Source organism: Ceratotherium simum, chromosome 17, assembly GCF_057802395.1.
Source record: "Ceratotherium simum simum isolate JZ-2026a chromosome 17, ASM5780239v1, whole genome shotgun sequence".
In the NCBI taxonomy this organism is placed as follows: domain Eukaryota; kingdom Metazoa; phylum Chordata; class Mammalia; order Perissodactyla; family Rhinocerotidae; genus Ceratotherium; species Ceratotherium simum.
The window spans coordinates 9,756,794-9,781,823 of record NC_141916.1 but is presented as its reverse complement, the minus strand read 5'-3'; the positions used below and the strand labels follow the sequence as shown (position 1 = coordinate 9,781,823).

Here is a 25,030-nt window from a genome sequence, read left to right as displayed (position 1 = left end):
CGCACACTCTGCTTCGGCGGCCCAGGGTTCACTGGTTCAGATCCTGGGCATGGACCTATGCACCGCTCATCAAGCCATACTGAGGTGGTGTCCCACAAAGAGCAACTAGAAGGATGTACAACTATGGCATACAACTATCTACTGGGGGTTTGGGGAGAAAAAAGGAAGAAGATTGGCAACAGATGTTAGCTCAGGGGGAATCTTCCTCACCAAAAAAAAAAAAATGACATGAGGGATCTTTCTGGGATGGTGGAAATGCTCTATATCTTGATTGTAGTGGTGGTTAAATGGGTATATAGATTTGTCAAAACTCATCAAGCTGTACATTTAAAATGTATGCACTTTAATGTACGTAAGTTATACTTCAATAAAGCTTATTTAAAATAAAATAAAGCTGGTATATTGACAAAGAAATCCACAAATTCTGGTGGCATCATTTTCTTTGGCATCATGAAAGAAATCTCATTCTCCTTCATAAAGGCTACTGAGGAAGAGTTCTACCTGCCTCTTTTAAAACATATTTCTGAGTCTCTGGATAACCCTTCAACTCAATAACTAGGATGGTCTACTCCAGTTTAGACTGAAAAAAACTTACAATGAATTATCATTCAAGAAACCCAATATCCCAATATTTATACTCTGATGTGTACGTATAAGTGAACTCAATATGTGGTGGGTGTAATCATAGCCTTAGGATGATAATCAGTCTGAAAATTAAAGAAATAGTGTATAGTCTGCTTGAGAGAACCACTACTTACATCTAGAAAGTTTATCACAGTCCCTGGCGTGTAATAGTTGCTTAATAAATATGTCAAATGAATGAAACTCATGAAGATTAATAATTCAAATCCATGACTGATTCCATAACTCTGGACCTTCACTGAGAAAAGAAATTCTGGTGGACCAAGGGCAAAAAACACAAAATCAATAAATCTTAGGTGATCACCTACATTGCTCGCCCAAAGCACAGGGCTAAAGAGCAGAGGCACAGTCCATCCAAAGGCATGGATTTGAAACTTCCATCAGATTTCACGTAACAGATCTCATATAGATATTGCTTGGGAAAAAATTTATAAGAAGTGATAATTCAAGGTCACAATCAACAAAATCCCAGAAGAATTAACTAACATTAAGAAACCATTATATAGCAAAACAGCATATAACAAATATGCAGTTTGGGTCAACTCGTGACAGATGGAAAGCAGAAAAAGAGCTCATGAATGGCAAACAAAAGGTCAATATGGCCTTAACTTTAGCCAAAGAAACAAAGTAAGAACAGCTGAAAACCTAGCTTCCTGAAAGGAGGTAGTTGAGAGTATTTTAGCCTGAAAGTCTCTTGTGACCGATGACGCATTATGTAAATGCAAACAATGACTAACCCTTCAAGGACATTGCAGGCACGTGGCAAGGTATACAAAGTTACAAGTTAAGCAGGTAACTTTATGGTTGCATTTTATAAAGCATCCTGATCAACACTGCTGTCCAAAATATGATAAGTAAACATTTATTTTTGATTAATTAGGGGAAAAAACTCCACCATATATAAATATTTTCTTCCTTTGTTAAGATTATGCATAATCTCTGTGGATATTTGTACCCTTGAAGTGCTTGCAAGTACCATCAAATTTTAGAAAGTTAAGCGACCCACCTTAGATCAAATGTATAGGAAAACACACTGAAACCTAGGTTCCTTGGCCATATTCAGTCATCACTGATTCATTTAATAAAATTCATTAAATATTAAATACTTATAAGCCACTATTTACAAGATTCCTGCCACAAAAATTTACAGTTGATTATGAAAACTTTTAATCTCATTTTCTAATTTGATATGCTTTCAGAAAAATTAGAAAATTCAGATGAAGGCATCTATAAGACACTTATAATTAGAATCCATTAAGCTTACTTTATGGATAACATTAAATAAAATGTAAAATTAGAAAAATACCAGTGGACAGGAGTTTAAATGCAGAAATCCATTGAGAGATTTTTGGAGCCCCAAAAGTCATTTATTTTGACATAAGAACTCTCTGGGCTATTGTATAGTTATTGAAAGGCTCACCATACAGCAACGTCCAACATGGTTTTCCTTTTTTATTCTTTGTAAAATGAGACTAGGTTTGCATTCTCCACAATGCTACAGGAGGCTTCCATAGTAGACATTTCCAAAGTAGCCTATATGGATGTACTCAAGATGTAAATCTACAAGCAGTGGAAAGATGCCTTTCATATTTTGTACTTTCTATTAAACCAGGTCAGAGCAATCATATTCACAGCTGCCAGCCAGCTTCAATCTCAGTCACAGTATGCTGCCACTGGATGGCAGGTGCACGTCTGTTTTCACTCAGCCTGAGGAGAATATTGGGACATTTGATCTTTTGTCCTTAGTTAAACCAATCTATTGTGTGTAGTTTACACACACAACACACACAGCCCTACTTTAATTTCACAGTCTTGCCATGAAAAGGCTGTTATATATCAATTTTGGATTGTAAGAAAAGATATTTTAGCCTTGACTTAAGAACACATTATAGCATTCTCATAAGCTCAATGTTTCATTGGGTCTTTATGCCATTATGATTTATACTCTTATTAAATAACATCTTGTATTGGTCAGAATAAGCTAGGCTATGTTCTCACGACAAATAAAGCCGAAATCTCAATGGCTCAACACAATAATGGTTTCTTGCTCACACAAAGGCCAGCTCACGTGAAGCAGACTTTCTGTATCTTTTAGCGACTCCATTTTATAGCTACTCTGTCTGAAACATGAGGCTATTAGAACAGGGAAAGGTGAGAAGGAAAGAGGCACACTGACTCTTAACTCGCTTTGCCCAGAAAGGACATATGTCACTTTCATTCATACTCTAGTAATTAGAACTAGTCATATGGCCCCAATATAACTGTAAGAGAAGCCAGGAAACATAGCGTCATGCAGATCATGGATCTTGTGAGCACCAACAGCCTCTGCTACATATCCGTTGCCTAAAGTCATGCAATCATCTCTTTCCTCCATTTGGCAAACGTTATTGATTATCTTATATCTGCAAGAATTTGTGCTGGATGCTGGAAGATTACAGAGATGAATAAAATGACATCTCTACCCTCCAACACCCTAAAAGGTAGGGAGACAGAAAAAAAATAACATAGCCATACTGTGAAGCAGAAAGAAAATGCCCCCAATAGAGGCATACACCATGGTCTATGGGAAAGACCACAGAAGGAGATGGAATTAATTCTTACTGAAGGAATTTTTGAAATGCTACAGAGGTGATGATACATTTGCTGGGCCTAAAAGGAAAAAAGGTTTAGATAAGTTTGATATGGAAAAGAGGATGAGGAATGAGAAAAGACAGAAAAAGATGAGAAGATACGGCATGGTGGAGGAATGGAGGTCCAGAGAACCCGGAATATGAGGCTGTGGGTATAAAGTTTGGGCTTTATTAGTTTGTATGTTATGGATGTGTTCAGTTGTTTACTCATTTGCGGAATGTGAGTTGCTAGAATATTGAGTATATTGCTATTCTTTGTTTCTCCCATTGTTATTTCACCTTATGAATAGAAACCTAGGCAAAATTTTACCCAAAGCATTTCAAGTTCTAATCATACAGTTTCCTTTTTCCCTAAATTGTATTTCTGAACAATATTAAGACTATAAGTTATAGGAAAAATTGACTGGACTTATTCCCACCTAATTCTCCTTTCAGATTTCTTTCTAATCTAACCAAATATTTATATGGTATGCCTGGCCATAGCAACAAGGCAATTTAGAAATGAATCCCCAAATACTAACACTGGGGCAGTAGGTAAATTGGATTCAGAGTTTTACTGTTGGAAAAACAAGATTTAAAAAGAAAACTTGCCATGGTTATGACATAATACTATGGGTAGTAATGTTGAGGAGTATGGCAATGGGTTAAATAGGCCTTGAACATGAGGCTGTAAAAAATACAGGACAAAAAAGAACAATCAAAGAGAAGCAAAAGGGAGAATAGGGTCAAAACTCAGGAAATACATGGTCTTTCTTCTTCCTTCTCTTCTTTGAAAGGAAGTAAAAGTGATGAATAAGCAGGAAAACTATCAATAGCACTTAAGAACATGACCTTGAAATGTGTGTCTTAATATTGTTTCTTTTTAAAATTCAACATTCTTTTTGTAATGTAAATGCAGTGTTTATAGTCACTGCTAGACATTCCATCATTATCAAATGCCTATTATATCTTATTCAAATGTCAATTTACACATTTTTAGCTTTAAAAAAGTCTAAAGTCCTTTCTAGAATTTTCTGCCTTTGTTTCTTAGTTTTCAAACTACCCCTCTCTGTAAAATTGTCTTCCAAACTTTTTCAAGTTACTAATAATAGTCACTGTTTATTCATCTCATATTATCTACCATCCACCTCACTATATCATCTCACCTAAATGTTATGACAGCAGTAAAAAGTTCATATTATTTTGAGTTTGTGGCTGCAGAAACTAAAATTTAAGTTTTGTCCAAGCTGACAGATTAGCTGTGGCAGAAGTAAGCAATGTGAATTTAGCCAAGTGATTAACTTGTCCGTTTCCAAATTTGTAAATCGTGAATAATTTAATAGAGTCATTGTATTAATTGAGATAATCCATATTAAATACTTAGAACAGTGCCTGACAATGATAAGCATTTAATAAATAAGTATAATTATTATTATTACTATTATTACCATTATGATTCTTTGTCCCTTGGACATCAAAACTCCAGTTATTTCAACTAAATTATCTTGGCTTCTTGTAAATGATTTAAGTTGTAGAATAAACATGAAAAGCTTTTAGGAAGTTATATTATTATATAGGATTAACATCACATTTTACCTTTTTCACTTTTTAGGAGCAGAAATGGGGGGGAATTCAGTTAAATTGACAAAAAACCTGCAATATCAATTCTCAAATCCAAGCCCAGGATTATTCTTCTGGACTGTTTCTTTTTCTCTAAGTAGTAATTAAACTTCAAGACATCAAAGGAACCTAGCCTAAAAATTCATTCCCAGGCCTTCCTCTTTCCAACTTCCCCAAGAAACATGTTCTGGACAGAGAAGAAAAAAAATAAAGGTAGAAGAAACCAAATCAATGACTGTGGAACTACCATTATCCCTAGCACTGCTCATTGTGAAATAACTAAACCCCATTTTGAAGAAGTAAATAATTTGAGAAACTAAAAATGAAAGGAATCATTTACAAATGACTTTCATTTCTTTCCTATTTTCAAGGTCTTCTTGTGCTATTTTCTATACTTCCCCTCTCACGATGTAAATTTTATTTTTCCCTTAGAATGATTTGGTTGGTGAACCCCATCTCCAACACTGCCATCCCCCCCCCTCCCTGGCCCCTCAAAACCGCCTCAATTGAGAAATGGCCCGACTCGTTCCCTCCAAGCTCACAATGAGAATCTGCTGATCTCCCTGCACTCTGCCGGGCCCCTCTCCTTTCGCCTGCTTCCCTCTCCCAGAGGTCGCAGACCTCCCTGGGGTGTCTAAACAGAGCTGCTGCACACCTGGCTCCCGGGTTAAGCGCCAAAGCGCTTCGGATGCGGCGTGTCGCGACCGCTCTCTCCCCCCGACTTTCGGCTTTCCGTCTTGGTCAAAACTAAAATCCGAAGTGGAGTGCCCCGAGCCACAGAGCCAGTGTCTCCAGCGTTGACAGTCGCTCGGAGCATGCTCAGTCCGCCCGGAGTCCCGGGGCGGCGGCTGTCCCCCGCGCCCCCGCCCCCGCGGGCGCCGGGCCCCCGCAAAGCCCCGGCCCCCGCCCCCGCCCCCGCCCCGCCCCGCTCGGGCCCCCCCCCGGCGCCCGGGCACCCACAAGGGCGCTCGCCAGCCGCGCCTCCCCGCCCCGCCGCCGCCTCCTCCTCCGGTTGCGGCGGGCGAGGACACGTCAGGGGACATAAATAAATAAATAATTCCATTCACCCGGTGACGGCGCGGCGCACCGGCTGCAGCCAGTTGGGAACGGAGACCCGCAGCGCCCGCCCCGTGCCGGGGACCAGGTAAAGTCGGTCTCCCCGGGGGCACGGGAGGCGCCGGCGGAGGGCCCGGCGAGCGCGCGTCTGCCACCCGAGCCGCCCCACGCGCGTGTAACAACACGGGCCAGCCTGGGACCGGCGCGCCAGCGAGCCCTTATATAGACAAAAACCCCGGAGCTGCCGCCGCAGCGGAGCGCGCGTCACCGGCGCGCGGACAGCGGCGGCGGGGGGCCCCCGAGGGTCCCGGCGGGGAGCGCCCCGCGCCGCCACGTGCGTTCGGCAAGGAGGTGCCCGCGCTCTGGGCTTCTGCAGCAACACTCTGCGCGCGGGGCTCCCGCCTCTCCCTGGCGCACGAGTGCGCTTCTCGCCAGCATCCCGCCCCGGGCCCGCGAGCACCCAGGGGTGGCCTCGTTGCCGCAGGAGGTGGGGACGGGGCGTGCTGGTGAGAGCGTGTGTAGGGAGCATCTTCTCTTTTAGCAGATGGTCGGGGCGCGGAGAGACGGGGAGGAAAGGAAGACATACTATGGGGGTCGTCTTCCTGCTTTTTCAGTCCCGAGGTAGCATGGCGGGGACGGAGACAGATGGAAAGGTGTGTGCGGGCGAGGCCTGCGCCCGGGCAGAGGGGAGCGTGAGTGGACAGGGGCCGAGGAGGGCCTGCGCGTCCCGGGTTCATTCTGGGTTCCCGCGCTGGGGCCGCCCGGTCAGGTAAGGTAGCGCGGGAGGCTGGCGAGGCGGCTCACGTGCGCTCGGCCCCCGCTCAGCGGATGCTGCTCTGTGGCTGCTCTCTCCACTCTCTTTTCTCCCTGACTTCCGCGAAAGGACTTGCTGACTGCCTTGGCAAGGGCGGTCGTGACCAAGGCCATTTTCCTGGTAGGGCTGGCAAGGGAAATTTGTGGTCTACTCCAGGGGTATTCAAATTACACACGCACACCCCAGAGGAGAGGAAATGAGGAGCGGTTTCTCGGCAAGTGACTCTGCCTCCCCTTACTGGAGAAGTAGTACTGCGTGGGCTGAGTTAAGTGAAGGAGGGCTGGTGGTAGTAGAAAAAGCTAGTATTTCGTGACCTCCTCCCTCCCGGGGTCCAATAAGAGACGCAGCAGACTCATAAAATCGTCGGCAGTCATGGGGGTGATGTGAAAAAGACCGTCCGGGAGGACAGTGGGCCCCAGATGCTCTTTCCTGGCACCCTATGCTTTATGGCTCAACGCAGACTGGGAGCTCAACAGGGCTGCAGACTTGCAGCAGACACATTCGCTTGAATGTGCTGTGTCGGTGGAACCCAAGTACTAAATGTGCATTTGGGAGAGTGTGGCTGAAAAAGAAGAGCTGGGTGGTGGCTGCAGAGAGTGGATAAAGGTTGAACAGGGTGACCCTGATTTAGACCCGGTGAAGCAATCCTAACCCCACTTTCTGCTTCTGAGCACACTGCATTTCAAACAATCTAAGTGAGTGGAGACCCAATGATCTCAGTCAAAGGGAAAGATGCTTACGTTAAGCAACTCACTGTGTTATGTAACAACTCATCAAGTCAGAAACTTTTTTGCAAAAATCACATCAACAGTTTGCAATTACCTACTGCTTTTTCCCCCAGGGGGTGTTTTAATAATGGCAAGTGATCTGAAATTTTAACATCCGTTTCCGGATGTCCAAGTTAGTACATCTTCTGATAAATGCTCAGTTTATTCCTAGACATGCGTTTACTCTTTTATAATATCTGACTTATATTTTTGGTCTTGAGCTCTCCTTCCCTTCAGGAGGGCAAAGTGAGCTAACGAGGTATCTGTAACGCAGAGTCATATTCCTGGATTTCGGATCTGAAATAAAAGGAAGTCTGTCTTTGCTTTTACTTCTATATTCATTCACCAGACATTTTTTGAGACATTCAAATGGAAAAAGGTAATTAATGTTAGAGTTAGACCTAGATTTCAAGATCACTTCTGCACTTTTGTTGAGTAATTAGGTTAAAGTAAAAAGGTTGAGTAATTAACAATCTCATATTCAGTTTTTCTTATCCATGAAAAGGGATTGGTGGTATCTACCCTGAAGTGCTATCATGAGAATAAAGTATATGGAAAGCACCTAAAATATAGACTAGCTATTTTTGAACTCTTAAAATCATTCCAGCCATTGCTCTGTGGTTACCAAGATGAATGAGGTTGGAATTCTGCTCTCAAAAAATTCACATCTAGTCATCCAGGTTAATCTTCTTTTCCTACTTGCTTTCAGTCAGTTTCTCAATGGAAGAGACATATGTCACAAATAACTAGAAGGGGATGTAGCAGTTATAAGAATGTTCGCAAGATCTGCTAAAAGGCAAATTTGAGAAGGGTACCTTGTCTCAGAAACCTGTGCATTCAGCCCGGTTCTTTTGCCCGTGGAGGATTTTCTTCCTGCCATGAGGGGAGGACACCCTTTCCCTGAACATCATCTTTGCCAATAAATTGATTTCCATTTTTTGAGAGAATAAACTGTGCTGCCGTTTCTTCTACACTTTGGACAGACTATAATCCACTCACTCCAAGAAGACCAAGAGTGCAGTAACTGTAACAACATCTCTATAATGCTCACTGCGCTCCAGGCCCTGTGCTGCAACTTTCTGTGTATTAACTCCTTTTATTCCCCTAACAACCCTGTGAGGTAGGTCTGTCGATATCTGTCGATATCCACATTTGCAGAAGAGGGATTTACGCACAGAGAATTAAGTAATTTGCCCAGATTGCACAACTGGAGAGTGGCTGAGCTGGGGCAGGCAGACACTCAGGCCGACTTTCTGGCTTTAACCACTCAGTAGTACAGCTTTTGCCTGGCATGAAGCTGCATGAGGGCAGGGGCTTTGTCTTGTTCCCTGTTCCCAGTGCAGTGCCCGAGATGTGATAGTTCTGAACAACTGATTGTAGAAAAAACAAAGGAAGGAAGGAGGGAGGGAGACTGAAGTGGAGAGAGGGAGGAAGGAGGAAAATGAGGAGAGTGCGCTCCTTTCGTGCCTACAGCTCTAAATGTGGCAGGATATCCCTCATGGTGTCTGCCCTCAGGGCTCTTGAAGATTCCTTTGCCTTGTCCTTGTCTGGTCATCTAGGCAGTAAGACTCCTTTGTGTGAATTAGAGAAGCACTCTCTTTGGGCTGACTAATTAGCAAAAGGTGCCTATACCCCCATAAACGGGAAAAAGAAACCTGCTCAAGGCGGACCAAAAAAAGGCCAAGTCATCATTCAGGGTTTCTGGGTTGCAATTTCAGTTAAGCCACTGGTTGACTTAGTCTTATGCATCGTGGGGGTGATACTTAGATGGTTGTTGCGAACACCAAAGAAGATAACAAATGTAAGGTGTCTTCTACTAGGCCTGACAAGTAGAATGGTGTGCAGCAAGTACTAATTATGTTCCTTTACTGCCGTTCCTCCCCCTCATCCCCCACCACCCATCCCAAAGAAAAAATTCGCTCCTGGTTCCCTTATCTTGAAGTAATCTCTGTTCATCTGAACTGCCTTGTGACTAGATCTAGACTTCTCTTAGGCCAATAATGCTATGTTACCTTGAATTACAATTATTTGCCTCGGCATCCTATGTCTTTTCCTAGGCCACATCATCCTTGAGAGTAGAGACCATACATGATTCATCTGGGAACCCTGTGGGACTCCGGTCTCTGGGGCAGGACAGGGCAGAGAGAGGCTCAAAGCAGGGGCTCTGAAGTCGGGCTTGTCTGGGTGGTGATCTTGGCTCTGCCACTCCTTGGCTAGGGGCAGTGGCTAAACCTCTTTAAATCTTAGTTTCTTCATGTGTAAAAACCTCACTAAATATGAGTTTTTTTGTGTGTAAAAAGAGAGTAGTAATCAATTCCATATGTTGGTTGTAAAGATTAAATGAGATAATATCTGTAAAATAGCATGCTTAGCACATGTATAGAAATAACTCAGTACATGGTAGCTAGTGTTAGGTATTAAATATTTGGCCCTAAGGCTGTTAAGTTGTTATAAGGATCACTGGCTTATTCTTCTTAACAGATGTTTGGGAAAACTTTGAAATGTTAAGTTTCCCATTAGATGGCATAACTGTTGGATTGCGTAATAAACCATTAAATGGACCCTCATTGTCTGAGAGGTCATCCTCATTTGTCACAGGCTTTCTCAAAACTGTTTGGATCAAGGCGATTAGGAAATGTGTTGAGAAACAACTGCACGCTAGGTCCCAGTGAGTAACAGAACCTTTTTTTTTTTAACTTACAGAAAAAGCTTAACCACAAGTTAAACCAATTGAACTTGACAATAGTAAACTAGTCCAGCTAGGGTTCACCAAGGATGTTTACAACATATTCATAAATATCGGTGTTAATAAGGGATGCAAGTATTTTTGAAAACAATTTTCTCGTCCTGATACCAAAACTCTCTTGCAAATATTTTCATTAATATTTATTGAAATCCCAAAAGAGTTCATAAAAATCTTACAAGGCATTTGAGTGACAGCTATAAGATGCTGTTGTAAAGATATTTTTGTTAAAAGTTTGATACAATTAGGATAATCCCACCAGAATGTCTATGTGGTTCAGTTGTCTAAACCAGTGATTAATTTTTGGTAAAACTTGGCATTAAAACAGCAATTTTCAATTGAAAATATTTAGTATGAGTGGTGAATGCAAGAGAAATATTTGTGTAGATGAATAAAGATCTGTATAATATGTTGGTTTTTTTGGAAAGCATTTTATTTCGATCGTTGGCTGTTTCCTCACCTAATAACACAATGAAATGTATTCTTGTTAATCATCTATACCCCTAATCAGATTCTGATTAGAGCTAACACATGGAAGAATTATAATTTATAAGAAGAAGCTGTCCTACTAAGTAATTTACTTAAAGATCTATTTCTTTTGGAACTAGATTAGATATGAATAAACAGTAAAAGTAAAAGGCATGCATTTGCTTGAAAAGTTTCCAAGGCAAGAACTGTATTAATGATATTTACCTTATTTTAGAATTGATTCTCCAAAATTTCGGAATCTGAAGTTCTATCAGTTCTTCTCAACTGTGTGAAAGGTGCCTTTAGTGGTAAACAGCATCATGTGACATGTTGCTCAACAGGTGACAGTATTGGCATTTTTGGCAGGACACCTCTTGATTATGTGGGAATGCCTCTTTCACTGCAGGACAGTTCGTGTCTATGGTCCTGTCGTCCATATACTGACAGCTTCCCCTCAGTCGTTAGAATTACCACATGTGCTCCCTGCATTTAAATATACCTCTTGGAAGAAGGGTACTAGATGTGGTTGAAAACTATTGGCCAATAGGATCAAACTGAGAATATTTAAGGAAATTATCCTTGAGGTCAGAGTATCCTCAAAGAAGAAATTCTCTTGTTTTTGCTCAAAGGATAAAAAGAATAATCTTACATGAAAATATTTTGATTTGAAGGAATGAATTCTTTCTTATAAGGCATATTAAGTATTAACATTTAATAATCAGGTTGCCATTGACCCCGTAGGCTCCAAATGTTCCTTTGCTTTCAACCGTCAACAGCCTTTGGCGATGTTGGCACCTGCTGCTGCTTAAACTCCTCTTTTGGCTTCCACGGGGTGTTTGTTCTCCTCTTACTTCTCTGACTGCTCATTTGCAGCTCTTTCTTCAGCTCTCCTTTCATCTCCTAGTCGCTGAAGTATGTGCTCCTCAGTTTCTGCTTCGAGTTTTTCTTTTGTGTATATTCAACCCATCGACATCCTCTCTTGACCCTCACTTTCACCTGGGTAGCAATAACTCCCATCGTTATCTTCAGCCTTCACCATAAGCTTCAGGTGGACCTTTCCTACGCTGGACAGCTCCCCTTTTCTGTGCTGCACTCTTTGGTCTCTTCTGAACTTCCTGTGTCTTCCTTCCTTCTCTTGTCCCCTTTGCTTATGTTGATATTAGTATTCTAGTCTAGAAGCTTTTGAGAGCCCCCTCCCCTGGCCTTGCCTCTCACAGTCAGTTGCTAAGACCTGTCAATTGTGCTTCCAAAATACTTCTTTCACCAGTTTCCTCTTTTCTGATGCTGCCACGGAGTTGGGGCACTTTTGATGGACTACCTGGAGCCATGTCATATCTTAGCAGGTCTTCTCACCTCTAGTCTCTCGCTCCACTAGTTCATTCTGTACGTGCCACCAGACACTCTTACTCAAGTACACCTCCCTTACCTACCTGTAAATAACACTTTGGTGACTCCCATTACCTAGGTCTAAGGACCAACACTTCAGTCTTTGTAATTCCAAAAAGCTTTCAGCCTCATCTCCCACTGCCACCATACTCAAGTCAAACTGCACTGTCCCCTGGGCCTCATTCATCTTCATAACACCATACCTCTGGTCATGCTCTTCTTTCGTCTTAAAATGCTCTAACTTCTTGCTCTTTCCATGTCTAGTTTTAACCTCACCTTCAAAGCTGAGCTTAAACACTGCATTCAGATTTCCCCTGAAGCCTCTGGAAAGGTAGAAGAAGCTTTTCTGAAATTTCAGTAACTTCGCATTTGTAATCTGTCTTAATTGTTTTAAACATTTCATATAGTTGCATTTGTATATGTCTTCATTTTCTCCATATACTAAAAATTTCTGGACCTCAGGAATAATAACATATCCACATTTACTTATCCTTTAGCACTTTGGTGGATTATGGAGTTGCAAGGAACTTAGAGGACATTTGTTTCCACTTTTATGTGTTGTTTCTTCAGCATCTTCAACAAACCACCATCTATTATTTATTTTTAGTTTGCACACTGAGGCAGCTTGTTCTTTTTAAGGCAGTTCCAATTGTGACTAAATTCTTCTTGCTTCCACCTGGATCCTTCCTTACTCTGCTTTCTGGGGCCACACAAAATAAATCCCTTTCTGGGTTGATTGACAGCCTGTACCTATGTGGTGACAACTTAAATGTATTATATTTTCTCCATCAATTTAACATATTCAGTTTTCCTACCTGTTCTTTACGTGACCTGGTTAAGCTCCTTTTGGGGGCCACTGTATTTTTGGAAGCATTCAAGTTCAGGAAAGTCCGGAAATGTACAGAATAGTTCAAGGATGAAAATTGTTGTTTATGAATAGAAATGTTTGAACTCTTGTTCGTGACCCAGCTAGCCATCAATATCATCTCTTTTCAGATGAAGTCAGAGGGTGGGAAATAAAGATGTATAGAGAGATCCACCTCTGGAAGAACCCACTGTTATCTCAGGACTGAACATTTTCTCTCTGTGGCCCTCAGTGTAATGAATGAGTAAATGAATAAATCACTGAAAAGAAGGAAGGAAAGAAGGAAAGCTCACTTTAAATTTTGGTTACAATCAGAAATTAGTCACTTGGTAAAATTATCGTCCTTTGTAGATTACTGCTGTAGGAGGTAAAACAACAAACATGCCGTGTGTGTGTGTGTGTGTGTGTGTGTGTGTGTGTAATAAATGAGTTTAGAGATACTGGACCGAAGAAGTGGCCATTAGATAAAGCTATAGAGATAACCTTTGAGTAAAAAGAGCTTGCCTTTATTGAACACTTCAATATGCCAGGCATCATTTTACATGTTCATTTTACATGTTTCAACTAATTTAATCCTCAAAACCTTATGAGGACACGTTATTATGACCCTCATTTTACAAATGAGGGAATTAGGGCACAGAGGTTAAGTATCTTGCCCAAGGTTATACTTCTTGTCAGTGGAGGGGGTCTGGATTTGAATCTATTAACCACAATATACCTTTTCAGTATTAGTATTTTAAAGTGTTCAGTGCAGCAGTGGATTTTAAGAGGTTCTAGAGGAAGGAAGTTTGAGAAATGTTAAAAAAAAAAAAGACTAGTCAAGTTTAAGGGGTGTTGATCAGTTAAAACACAGAGTCAGCAGAATGATAAGGCTTCCTTACTGTTAGAGGGAAGTATCTGGAACCAAACTAGAAAGCTTAGAGAAAATAATGATTTCTTACTGCTTGTGAACTCAGGAAGGGTGGAGAAACAGTGGGGACTGAAGGAACAGTGAGTTCAGAATGTGATCCCTCTAGCACTGGTTGCAAGGTAGTGGGGATGGAGAGTACGTGGGGATGGTGGGACTCCACGGAAGCTGCAGGCTGCACGCGCTGGTGGGTGCCTGATGGAGTAGGGTCTGGTGAATTCCCATGGATGTGTATATGTCAAATCTGCAGTGAAGTGGGATTTTGAATAAAGCTTCTGACATATTTCAAGCCAGAGAATGCAGTCCTTTAACAACTATTTATTCCTCCACTGTGCTCCACTGTGTCATTTTAGATTTTAGAGAGGTGGTTGGGAATAAAACGGATAAGTTCCTTTTAGTCTTAAGTGGCACAAAGTAATGGAACATAGTCTCAAAACATGGTTAAGCAATTTATGTCCCTCAGTCAACTTTTTGTAGACCTCCAATGTCATCTGCTCTCTGTATTCTGTCTCATTCTGTAGTTCTCTCTTTTCTCTGTTCTCCTTTTTTTATCCATCTCAATGTCACATGTTGGATCAGAGGCTTTGTAGAGAGATAGATTGATAGACCTTGATGGAATTTTGACTTAGCCACATCTCAGCTGTTTAACCAAAATCAAGATATGTAAACCTTCAGAACCCCCAGTTTCCTCATTTTTAAAAATGGTAACAATAAAACCTATATCATGGGGTTGTTGTTGGAGAGTAAGTAAATAATACAAGTAACGAAGAAATAGTAATCATAATCATTTTGCTTTTTTCTCTACCTACATCTTTGGCATATTTTGAGGCAGAGCCTCTTTATTCTTGAGGAATTCTCTTCTGTGTACAAGTATTTATGATTTATAGTATCACTGTTCACAGCTTGAGCCAAGCAGGATATTCATAAATCAACAACAATTCATTGACTTTATAACAATGTGGGTCTTTCAGATATGGACAAAACTCTGATTTTTGCACTATAGGAAGACACAAGCACTGATATTGATGCTGCAAAAATATTTAAGTGCTGAATTTTTCACTTAGCCACAAACTTAGTAATGTCAATTGGGAATTTGCATCCCAAGGGAATTTTAAGATGGGAATTCCTTACTTTCCATTTAGATATAGTAGTACACATAAGCACATTTAAAAGCTACCACAAAGAAAAAGACAGTAATCATTCTATTATCACGACTTAGATATGTTTATTCATATTGGCACAAAACGTATGCCACCATAATTATTGATACCATTTAAGTGCCTCTTGTGTGTCTGATCTTTTATATGCAGTATTTGTAATCCTTATTATTATTATGTAAGATAGATTATGTTCATTTAGAGATAAAAAAGAATAAAGACTCATCAAGATGAGGCTGCCCACTAGAGAACCCTAAGAGTCAATGCCTCAGTAGATGTTTCAATGCAGGTAAGATGCTAATGGCAACTAGATCTTGTTCCCATATCTTAAATCAATTAGAATCAGTAAATAATTAAGCATTGCTATATGAAGTACTCTACATAGAAACATGAAAAGAATGTGTGTAAGACATCTTTCCTGACCCCCAAGGAGACTGTAATTTTAGAGATATTCTCTATGTATGCCTAGTTAAAGGAACAATGCAGAGTAGGATTAAGTGTCAAAAAAAATGATAGAGAGCAGTGATCATCTAGGACGGGGGTTGACAAACTATAGTCCTTGGGCCATATCCAGCCCACTGCCTGTTTTCATAAGTAAAGTTTTACTGGAATATAGCAACATTTGTTTCTTTCTGTATTTTCTGTGGTGGCTTTCCTGCTACAGGGCAGAGTTGGATAGTTGTGACTTAGCCTACAAAGCCTAAAATATTTACTATTTGGCGCTTTAGAGAAAAATATTTGTTGACCCTTGCTCTAGGATTTCAGAAGAGAGAGACTTTACTATGTGATGGAGGAAAAAAGAAGACTTTTATGAAAGAAGTGGAAATGTTTTGGGGCTGAGGGATGGATAGTCTTTAAGTGAAAAGAGGAGATAGTCATTGTAAGTGCCACAAAACTCGAAAGCAAAAGCAAACACGTGGATAAAAACAACAGTCTTCAGAAGTATGTATGTAATTCATATAATATTATAACCATTTGCCTATGAGAATCCTTTTTATAAGTATTCATCTAGAACAGTGATATTTAAACTTGATGAGACATTTGAATCAATTGGTGACCTATTTAAAAATAAGATTTTTGTTTTACTCAGTAGTCTGTGATGCTAAAATATAGTCCATGTGGCCTTGTAGAATATTTATTCATTTGATAAAATTGATTATTTTTGTTGAGGACAGAGAATGTTTTTTTCTCCCATGTTATTTCTACCTTCATAAAGTACATGCATGCTGGACATACATTAATAATTTTTGCTAATCACTAGTTATAATAAAAAAATTGAGCATGCAACTAGGTGCCATGACTGTTCTAAGAGCTTTTCACGCCTTATCTCATTAAACACTTACAATAGCCCCATGAGGTAGATGTTATTATTCCTATGTTACAGAAGAGAACACTAAGGAACAGATGGAACGAAGAATTGCCTTAAGACTACAGTACTAGGAAGCAGATCCACTTTATCCAATATGACCAAGAAATTGACTTTTTTAAAAAGAGAAACTTTTGGAGCTAGAACACAGATAGGAATGGACTTTCAGAAATTTAAAAAAGTGAATTTGCCAATTTGCTCTACTCTGTAGCGTAATTCTTTTCTGTTACAAGCATTGTGCCATGTTTTTATAAAAGTTGAGTCTACTTTCACTACAAATGCTTCTGCGGATTTTTATTGAAAATACTGCTATTTTATTGGACCAGAACTTTCTGTATCCTTTCTCTCTGTTTCTTTTACTTTCTGTCCACAACTCTTTTTCTCTTTTTTTGCCTCTTAATGTTCAGCTGTTTGTAATGTCCTCTTTTTTCCTCCTTTTCCTGTAGTATCCCTACCTAATATTCATATAGGTCCTAGTTTCCTATCGCCTGGTGTCCTCAGTGTAGCAATAAAGTACTTGAATGCATTTTCCTAGAACAATGGCCTCTTGCAGAGGAAAAACAAAGAATCAATGCAACTTAACACCAGTTTCTTTTTCTGAACTTAAAAAGCAGCAGATACTGCAGAAATCTTTGCATATCGCTAATGGATATGACAAAATAGGAAGTAGAGAGGAAAAGGTGAATGATTCAGAAGAAGCTGCAGGGAATATAAGAAAATGTAAGTCTGTCATCCCCCATGGGCCACAATGGCATCTCTGTGGAGAGTACCCTGGCCACTTGTGCCATGAGAACATTGATTACACAGTGATGGTCTGCTACAGGAGGGGCTACAGACATCAGATCTAAAGCTCATCTAAAATTGTGTCCTTTTTTATCATTAAGTTTTTAAGTAATATATGCTTTTAATTTAAGAAAAAAATACTTCAGTGAGGAGACATGCAAATTTTTATTGTTTTTTATTTTATTTTTATCAATAACATATATTTGTTACTCTATTTCAGTAAGATACCGTGGCCCATTATCTACATTTGTTTTCAAATGTTCCAAAAGAAAGGAAGAGACACGTCTATAGATATATCACCAATAAAAAAAACCACATAATTTTAAATGCTTAGAAGCCTAATTATTACTGTTCATTGGGATACTTCAGTATTTATGATCAGAATTATTATGCATATTTGATTTATAACTTTCATTTGAGTGAATGTTTCATCCAACTGTTTTAGTCCATAAGCTCTTTAAAATTATTTTACTTTTTATTAGGCCTCTTCTTTTACTAGTTTTTGTCTTGAAGCAATAATACTAATGCCTCCTCAGCTGTACATTCAGATATTGAGTTGTGATCTATGAAATCTAAACTTGAAAATGTAATTTTTTGGTATTCTCTTGGTGTCCTAAGGATTTTCAAAAGGATTTACACACTCAGATGTTTGGAATTGGAAAAGGGGAAAGAGAAGGCAAATAACATCCTTGGTGCTGAGAGATGCGACTGTGGGGCCCTGTATGTGCCACTCTACGTAGTCCTGAGAGTCTGTATCTGAGAATCTCTGCGGCCCTGTAACGTGGGCACCGTTATCACTAATTCAGGATGGAAATGAAGCATCTGATGTCTCAAGTGGGTTAGGTAACAAAACTCTATTTCCAAAATCCACGTGTTTCCCTCTATTCCATGTAGCCTTCCCAGGAAAGGTAGAATCCTCCCTTTTTGCACATATGTTTTATAGAAAAGAGAAATTATGGGGAAAATAAAAGAGAAATACTTAGGATTCTGTCCTTTTAAAATGTGCTCATTTTAAAAAGTCATATTTTTAAATATCAAAATCACACCAGGAAGCCTTTCTCAAAAAACAAAAGGCAAATTTAAAAGGACAAGAAAAATGTAGGCAAAATTTTATTTTGTCCCTCTTCCATATTGTCTTTGTCTATTCGGACTGCTATAACAAAGTACCACAGACAGGATAGCTTATATACAACAGAAATTTATTTCTCACAGTGCTGGAAGCTGGAAGTTCGAGATCAGTGTGCCAGCATGGTTGAGTGAGGGTCTTCTTCTGGGTTACAGACCTCTAATTGTATCCTCACATGGGGTCTCCTTTACAAGAGCAGTAATCCCTTCATGAGGAGTCCACTTTCATGACCTAAGCACCTCCCAGAGGCCCCACCTCCTAACACCATCACATTGGGCATTAGGATTTCAACATATGAACTTGGGGAGCAACAAACATTCAGACCAGAGCATACATACACATATATAATCCTTCTTTCCAAAATGTCAGCTCTATGAACTGTGTATGTTGGGACTGGTCTTAGTACCAAGAAATCAAGTAGACATGGATAACACTGTTGATTTAGGGCTATGTTTAAATAATTAGGATTTGAACATTGTTTTACTCTTTTTTTTGTATGATGTTTTATTTTGAAAATTTTCAAACGTAGAAAAGTTGCAAGAATTATACAATGAACACCCGTAGACCCTTCACATGGCTTTACTTCCTATTTTCTTAAACATGTCCCCTTGTTATATGCCTAAGCAAATAATAGATGGGTGATGTTTTTCTGTTTTTTGAACACTTGACTGTGTTTTATTAAACAAGTATATTCAGCTGCAACTATACCTTAGTAAGAAAAACTATTCACATCTGAAAAAATCTTAGTAATGATTGGTTCATTAAAATAGCAGAACTTCATTATGATTTGAAATTCAATGTAAGAGTGAATTCAATCTTAAACCCATTTCAGAAGGATTCAGGAAGTCCCTCATTATAAGCAGTTTAGCTCTTAACCATAACCTTATGATAGGAACAGCTACATTCAGCTGTAGCACCTCAAAGATGGTGCTATAATGAAATTCCAGCTAAGTGCTTAAAAATGTGTTTCTTTCATAGTAAAACAGAACTTTAAACCACATGATTGAGATACTACATGTTTCAAATGTGAGGTGGTTGAGTTGAACAGGGTGTCTTGTTTATCAAGGTTTTATTGTGTCTGATACCCTCACAACGTGAGTGGGACTTCATAGTTGACAAGATAATATAATTTGTGCATTGCAATTAAAATATCTCTTCCTTGACTCCAAAAAGATATCCAATCAAGGTGGTTTGGGAAAATTATCAGATATTATTACCATCTACTGAATAGTGTTTTATAAGAGAGAGTTGATGGGGAAAGCAGGAAATGCTCCATTGTTAATTGAACACCTTTATGGACAGATTAAGAGCATAAACCATCTATTTTTTATATAATCTACAGTATTAAGTTGTAGTTTACCAAAACCAAGAGCCTAGGCCTATAATTCAAACAAGAGAAGTTATGCAAATCAGGGATTCCTCTATGCCTAGGGCTTCTTCCATAGAGATTGAAAGTTGAAAACATACTAGGACTATGACCAATAATCCTATTAAGGATTATTAATTAATCTTGAATTAAAAAATATGATATCCCCAGATAGTCTATTAGGGTGAGAAAAATTTTTACATGGATAATAGTGAATTGTCTCCTGAAAAGGACCATCTTTTGTTATCAAATTGTTAGTGATTTCAAAGGAAGTGCTTCTGATGTGCTTTCCATGTTATTAAAAGGCATCAGTTTAAAAAAATTACATATTCTTTGCCTAAACAGCCAGCTCCTTTCTACATTCCCGGGAGGGCCCTCAAATTCCTAAAAACCTGAAAATAAAAACAGCAAGTACATAATTTATCCATTTTTTAGGATAATTTTTATTTTAAATATGCCGGTGATCACAAATAAAAACATTTTCCCCCTTCGTTTGACATTGACTTTTACCTTTTCTTTCTTTTTTTTTTCTTTACAATCTCTTGTAAGAGGAATTTCCTGATAGGGATGAAAACAGGTACATGGAGAGAAGTGTGTGCCAAGGTTGGCAAACATTCCGATGCTGAGTTTGCTGCCTCTGTGAAACCAACATACTGTGTAGTCACACAATTGCGCCAATAATAATACATGCAAAGTTATCAGGCATTCTTATTTTTGGTGAGTATTCCTGTTCTTGGAGTATCATGGTTGGTGTTGTCAGCGCCCCAGAAATCTGCCTTTGGCCTCTTGCTGAAACAGTGTCCTAACCGACATAAAGACACTCGTGTGGCTGACACTGTGCTTTTGGGCTTCACCAGACTCATAGGATGTGGATTTATTTATCCCGTGAACTCCAAAGTGCTAACGAGTCTAAAAGGATGAGGCTGCTGAAGCCTGCTTGTTGCCTCACCTTGGACTCTGGCCTGGTTTCTGCTCCATGACTTGACTCTGTTGGATCTTGGCATTGGCTCTGTCCAGGACCTAGTGACTGTTCCCTGATACGCCCTTCAGTTTTACTGGAAGGGGACACTACAAATAATAGTCACGGGAACCTAACAGTTGCCAGACTGACAAAGGAAAGCAAAAAGGACAAGCAACAGCGTGATGCCTAAAGGAACTGGTTTGTTGCTTTGCCTCCCTGGGCCTGTAACCTTTAGGTCTCAATACGTAGAGTGGAGATTTCATTGAATGGCCTTTTCCTTGTCATATAACAGAAGAATTGGAGGCACTTATTCAAATATCTACTGAAGGTAGACAGCATCCTGATAGTACCTAAAGAAATCTTTTTATGGGAATTCTTTCTTTTGCTTCTGACCAAAGCATTTTAGCATTTAGTTTGAACAAAAAACTCAAAAAATTAGACAACAGCAAACATCATTTGTCATGCAATTCAGATATTCTGGGTAGACCACCAAAAGTGTCTACATTTGCATTTACCTTCTGTAAGCAAGCTCTTACAGATATTTTAGTTTTTTTAATGAAATAAATTGTTAGATATTTTTCACAAATACAAAAAAGAAATATTCTGAGTTGATTTTTAAGTTACCTTATTTGCCTTTTATTGTGTAAAAGTAACCCTGTCATCTTCTTAAGACTCTGCTTGATTCTATTCCTTAGTTATTCAAGTTGTCTCAAGTCAACTGTTAGTAAGGGTAAGAAGTAGTGTTCAATAGAATGAGAAAGGGGAACTGTGTCACTTTTATTCTGGTGAAAAGTATAGTCCATGGAAATTAAGGAGATTTCAGCATTCCCAGAATAAGCCCATTATATGAGGAGATAATGTAATTTATTTCCACAGTTCCCCTAACATTCATTATTTAAAAGGTAACCAGAATTCATTTCTGCTATTACACTTAATAGCATATTTTCTGGCATCATTACCCAGTTAAAAGTCATATTCTGCCTGAGAATTTACTTCAGATAAGTGAGGTTTGCAGATTTTAATTGTTATATATTGTGGCATATATGCATTCTTTGGAGAGGTGGCTGGCTGACTTTATTCAATAATTAATCTAGATTTTTTAATAATGCATAATATTTTGAATTAATACATAGTGTGAGGACAAATCACTTCTGTTTTTTTAGTATTATTGTTAGGCCTATTTCTCCATAAAGTATGGAATCAAAAAATTTAATCTGCATATATTATTGCTCTATTCTGCAGGTCTTTAGTCATATGAATATATTACCTAAATTAGTGCACATTCATAAGATTTATAAAGGCAAAATGATTTCTTCTCATTAAATATATGCACCCTTCTCATCCATCATTATTAATATACTCATAAAATGTTATGTGGCTTTGGACAGGCACCAGCCTCCAACCTACAATCTATTTAGATACTGCCTAAGTTCAGAAATTTCCAAACTTATTTGATTACAGATGCCATTTTTTGTGTGTGTGTGTGAGGAAGATCAGCCCTGAGCTAACATCTGCCAATCCTCCTCTTTTTTGCTGAGGAAGACCAGCCCTGGGCTAACATCCGTGCCCATCTTCCTCCACTTTACATGGGACGCCGCCACAGCATGGCTTGATAAGCAGTGCATCTGTGGGCGCCCGGGATCCGAACCGGCGAACCCTGGGCCCCGGCAGCGGAGCGCGCGCACTTAACCGCTTGCGCCACCTGGGCCGGCCCCTACAGATGCCATTTTTGAAGAGAGTTTAATGGCATTGGGATTTTTACGGAACACCATTTAGGAAACATTGCCTTGAGGAAAGACCTTTGTGTTGAAGGTCTTTGTGTAGAATTCTGAGAGTATTATTTATAAAGCCCGTCATGCGCCTGAAGAGTAACTAAATTTGGATTTCATGGTCACGGTTCTAAACATGTGACCTGTTATCAGGTGTCTCACAATGCATAGCAGAGTAGGTTACCACTGTCCCTGTTTCATAATAAAATGCCGAACATCAAGATCATATGGGTTACTAAAACTTTAATATTGCTATAATCAACAATAATAAAAGCAAAACGATAAATGGAATTATTGAGGTCGGGAATTAATTGTTGAGACCTGGGGTCTGGCCTAATAGACTTAAAGTAATTTAAATCTAACTTCATTATTAGGGACTAAATGAACGCTTCCTATGTGAGGTCACTATGGTTATTTTATTTATTAGTCATAGAATCACTCTGTCTTTCCAAATCTTCGGGTTTAAATCATTGGGGAAAGCATTTATTTTGCTGACATATGGTTGCCCTTGTTTCTATGAGTTGCCACATCACACATAGAGGCGTTCTAAAATTTTGAACTCTTGCTGGTAAAAGCTCTTTATTACTGAAATACAGCTTTATTTTACTATTGTTAACTGGCCAAATTTTGTGTAATCCTGAGTGTTGGTTTTTTTTTTGCCTCATAGGAGTCAAAGACATTTTGTGTATATTGCAGAAATATTAAGGAAAACATATTGAAGCCATTCCCTGACATCTGTAACTCAAATTATCTTTCCTTTTATCGCCATAGTGTTATAGCTTGTAGCCGTATCACTGAGTTGCTTAGTTATCAATACCATTTATACGTTTATCTGCTAAAGAGACTTCACAGATTTCCTTAAACACACAACTAAGCATTCCTAATTCATTTTTCTCACTGTATTCTAAAGCTGTACTCCATATATCACGTACTCAAACATTTATTAAACCATATGGCTAACCAACATAAATGGCTATATTACCATAGATTTAAAAATATGGATGCTTAGTACTTTTTTGCCAACTGTGTTTCCATATAATCTCATTCCATTCTTTCCAGCATGATGAGACCAATGAAATTAGAAGTATTGTTGTACTCAATAATGGGGCTAAGAGATGAGTAAAAGTCACCTGCATTTAAGAAGCATAAGAGCAAGATTCCTAAATTTTGACTGTTTGCCAATCTACTAAAATAGCACATTGGGCTTTTCCTTCCACACTTCCTGCACCCTCCAAGGTAATGAAAATAAAGATTATGCAAAGCTAATTCTTTTCAAGTGGAATGTTCCCTTCCAATTCCAAAATGCATGGTAATTGGCAGTCTTACTTGTTCAATAATCAGATTCTTAATGGTGCATGATTGTCCCTTCTTCATAGTGGTTCTGGTGATAATGTACATGTAGATATTAAAGTCAAGAACTTCCAAAGAGAAATGGTTATGACTTGATTACTGACACCATCATTCCCTTCTCCCTGCCCACAACTCACTTTTTTCTTGATGTTGTGGGAATCACCTATCTACAGTGAAATTTTGGCATAGTAAATGATGTCTTTGATTGTAGGAATGATATTTTACTTGGAAGTTTGCTACACTGTGTAGAATTTTTTTTTTTTTTTTGTGAGGAAGATCAGCCCTGAGCTAACATCCATGCCAATCCTCCTCTTTTTGCTGAGGAAGACCGGCTCTGAGCTAACATCTATTGCCAATCCTCCTCCCTTTTTTTTTTTCCCCCAAAGCCCCAGTAGATAGTTGCATGTCATAGTTGCACATCCTTCTAGTTGCTGTATGTAGGACGTGGCCTCAGCATGGCTGGAGAAGTGGTGCATCAGTGCGCGCCCGGGATTCGAACCCGGGCTGCCAGTAGCGGAGTGCGAGCACTTAACTGCTAAGCCACAGGGCCGGCCCCTTTCTGTGTAGAACTTTATGTTGATATAATTTTGTGATTTTTCTATTCCTATATATTCCATTTACAATACCTGATTATAAAGAAAATTTCCATGGATCCATTTTATTTCTCAATTACCCTGAAAACTTTACATGTTAGATGTATCTAAAGTGAGCTTTTAAACTTTCTGAGTGACTTCTCACTTTAATGTTGAAGATTTACTTTCAACAGAATACTTACTGTTGAAATAGACATTTAGCCTTTACCAAATCTGATTTACATGGTGTGCTCTTTTCCTTTTCAGATTTGTAGGGTTCAAACAAAGGAAAATTTATGTTCTAGGTTTGCATTGAAGACTTCGTTTCAACTTAGTATCATGGAGTTGACACAATCTGCATAAATAGAATCACGCACTTGAAGAAATTTAGAGGATGTTGAGCCCAGTATTTCACCCAGTCTGTTAATCCTACTGAATCCGTGAAGAGTGATTATCCAGGATCAATTAAAAGGCTTGCAGTGAACTCACCCTCTTACGAGCAGCTCCTGTTTTTCTTAGCCAGCTTCATTTGTTAGTAATTCTATCTTAATATTAGCCTGAGAGGGAAAGTGCCTGTGAATTGTGTTCTTTACATTTCGATTATCTATGAATTGGCCACATTCACACCAGAAAGGCAGGTCTGACTCCCTGCTGACAGACTCGAAGGGAATCTGTCCCTATCTACGGTGAAGGTAGCCCTGTG

The 25,030-nt window shown here is 39.3% G+C and overlaps 1 protein-coding gene across 2 annotated transcripts in view; it reads left to right on the top strand.

Annotated features, from left to right (window-relative positions):
* Positions 1–5,872: 5,872 nt before the first annotated feature.
* The window catches only part of SLC16A7 (solute carrier family 16 member 7), a 171,233-nt gene continuing 152,075 nt past the window's right edge, over positions 5,873–25,030 (top strand). For both annotated transcript variants that reach the window (XM_087442099.1, XM_087442100.1), the window contains exon 1: positions 5,873–6,015. The gene's annotated coding sequence lies outside the window, so the exon portion shown is untranslated. The remainder of the gene's footprint in view (positions 6,016–25,030) is intronic.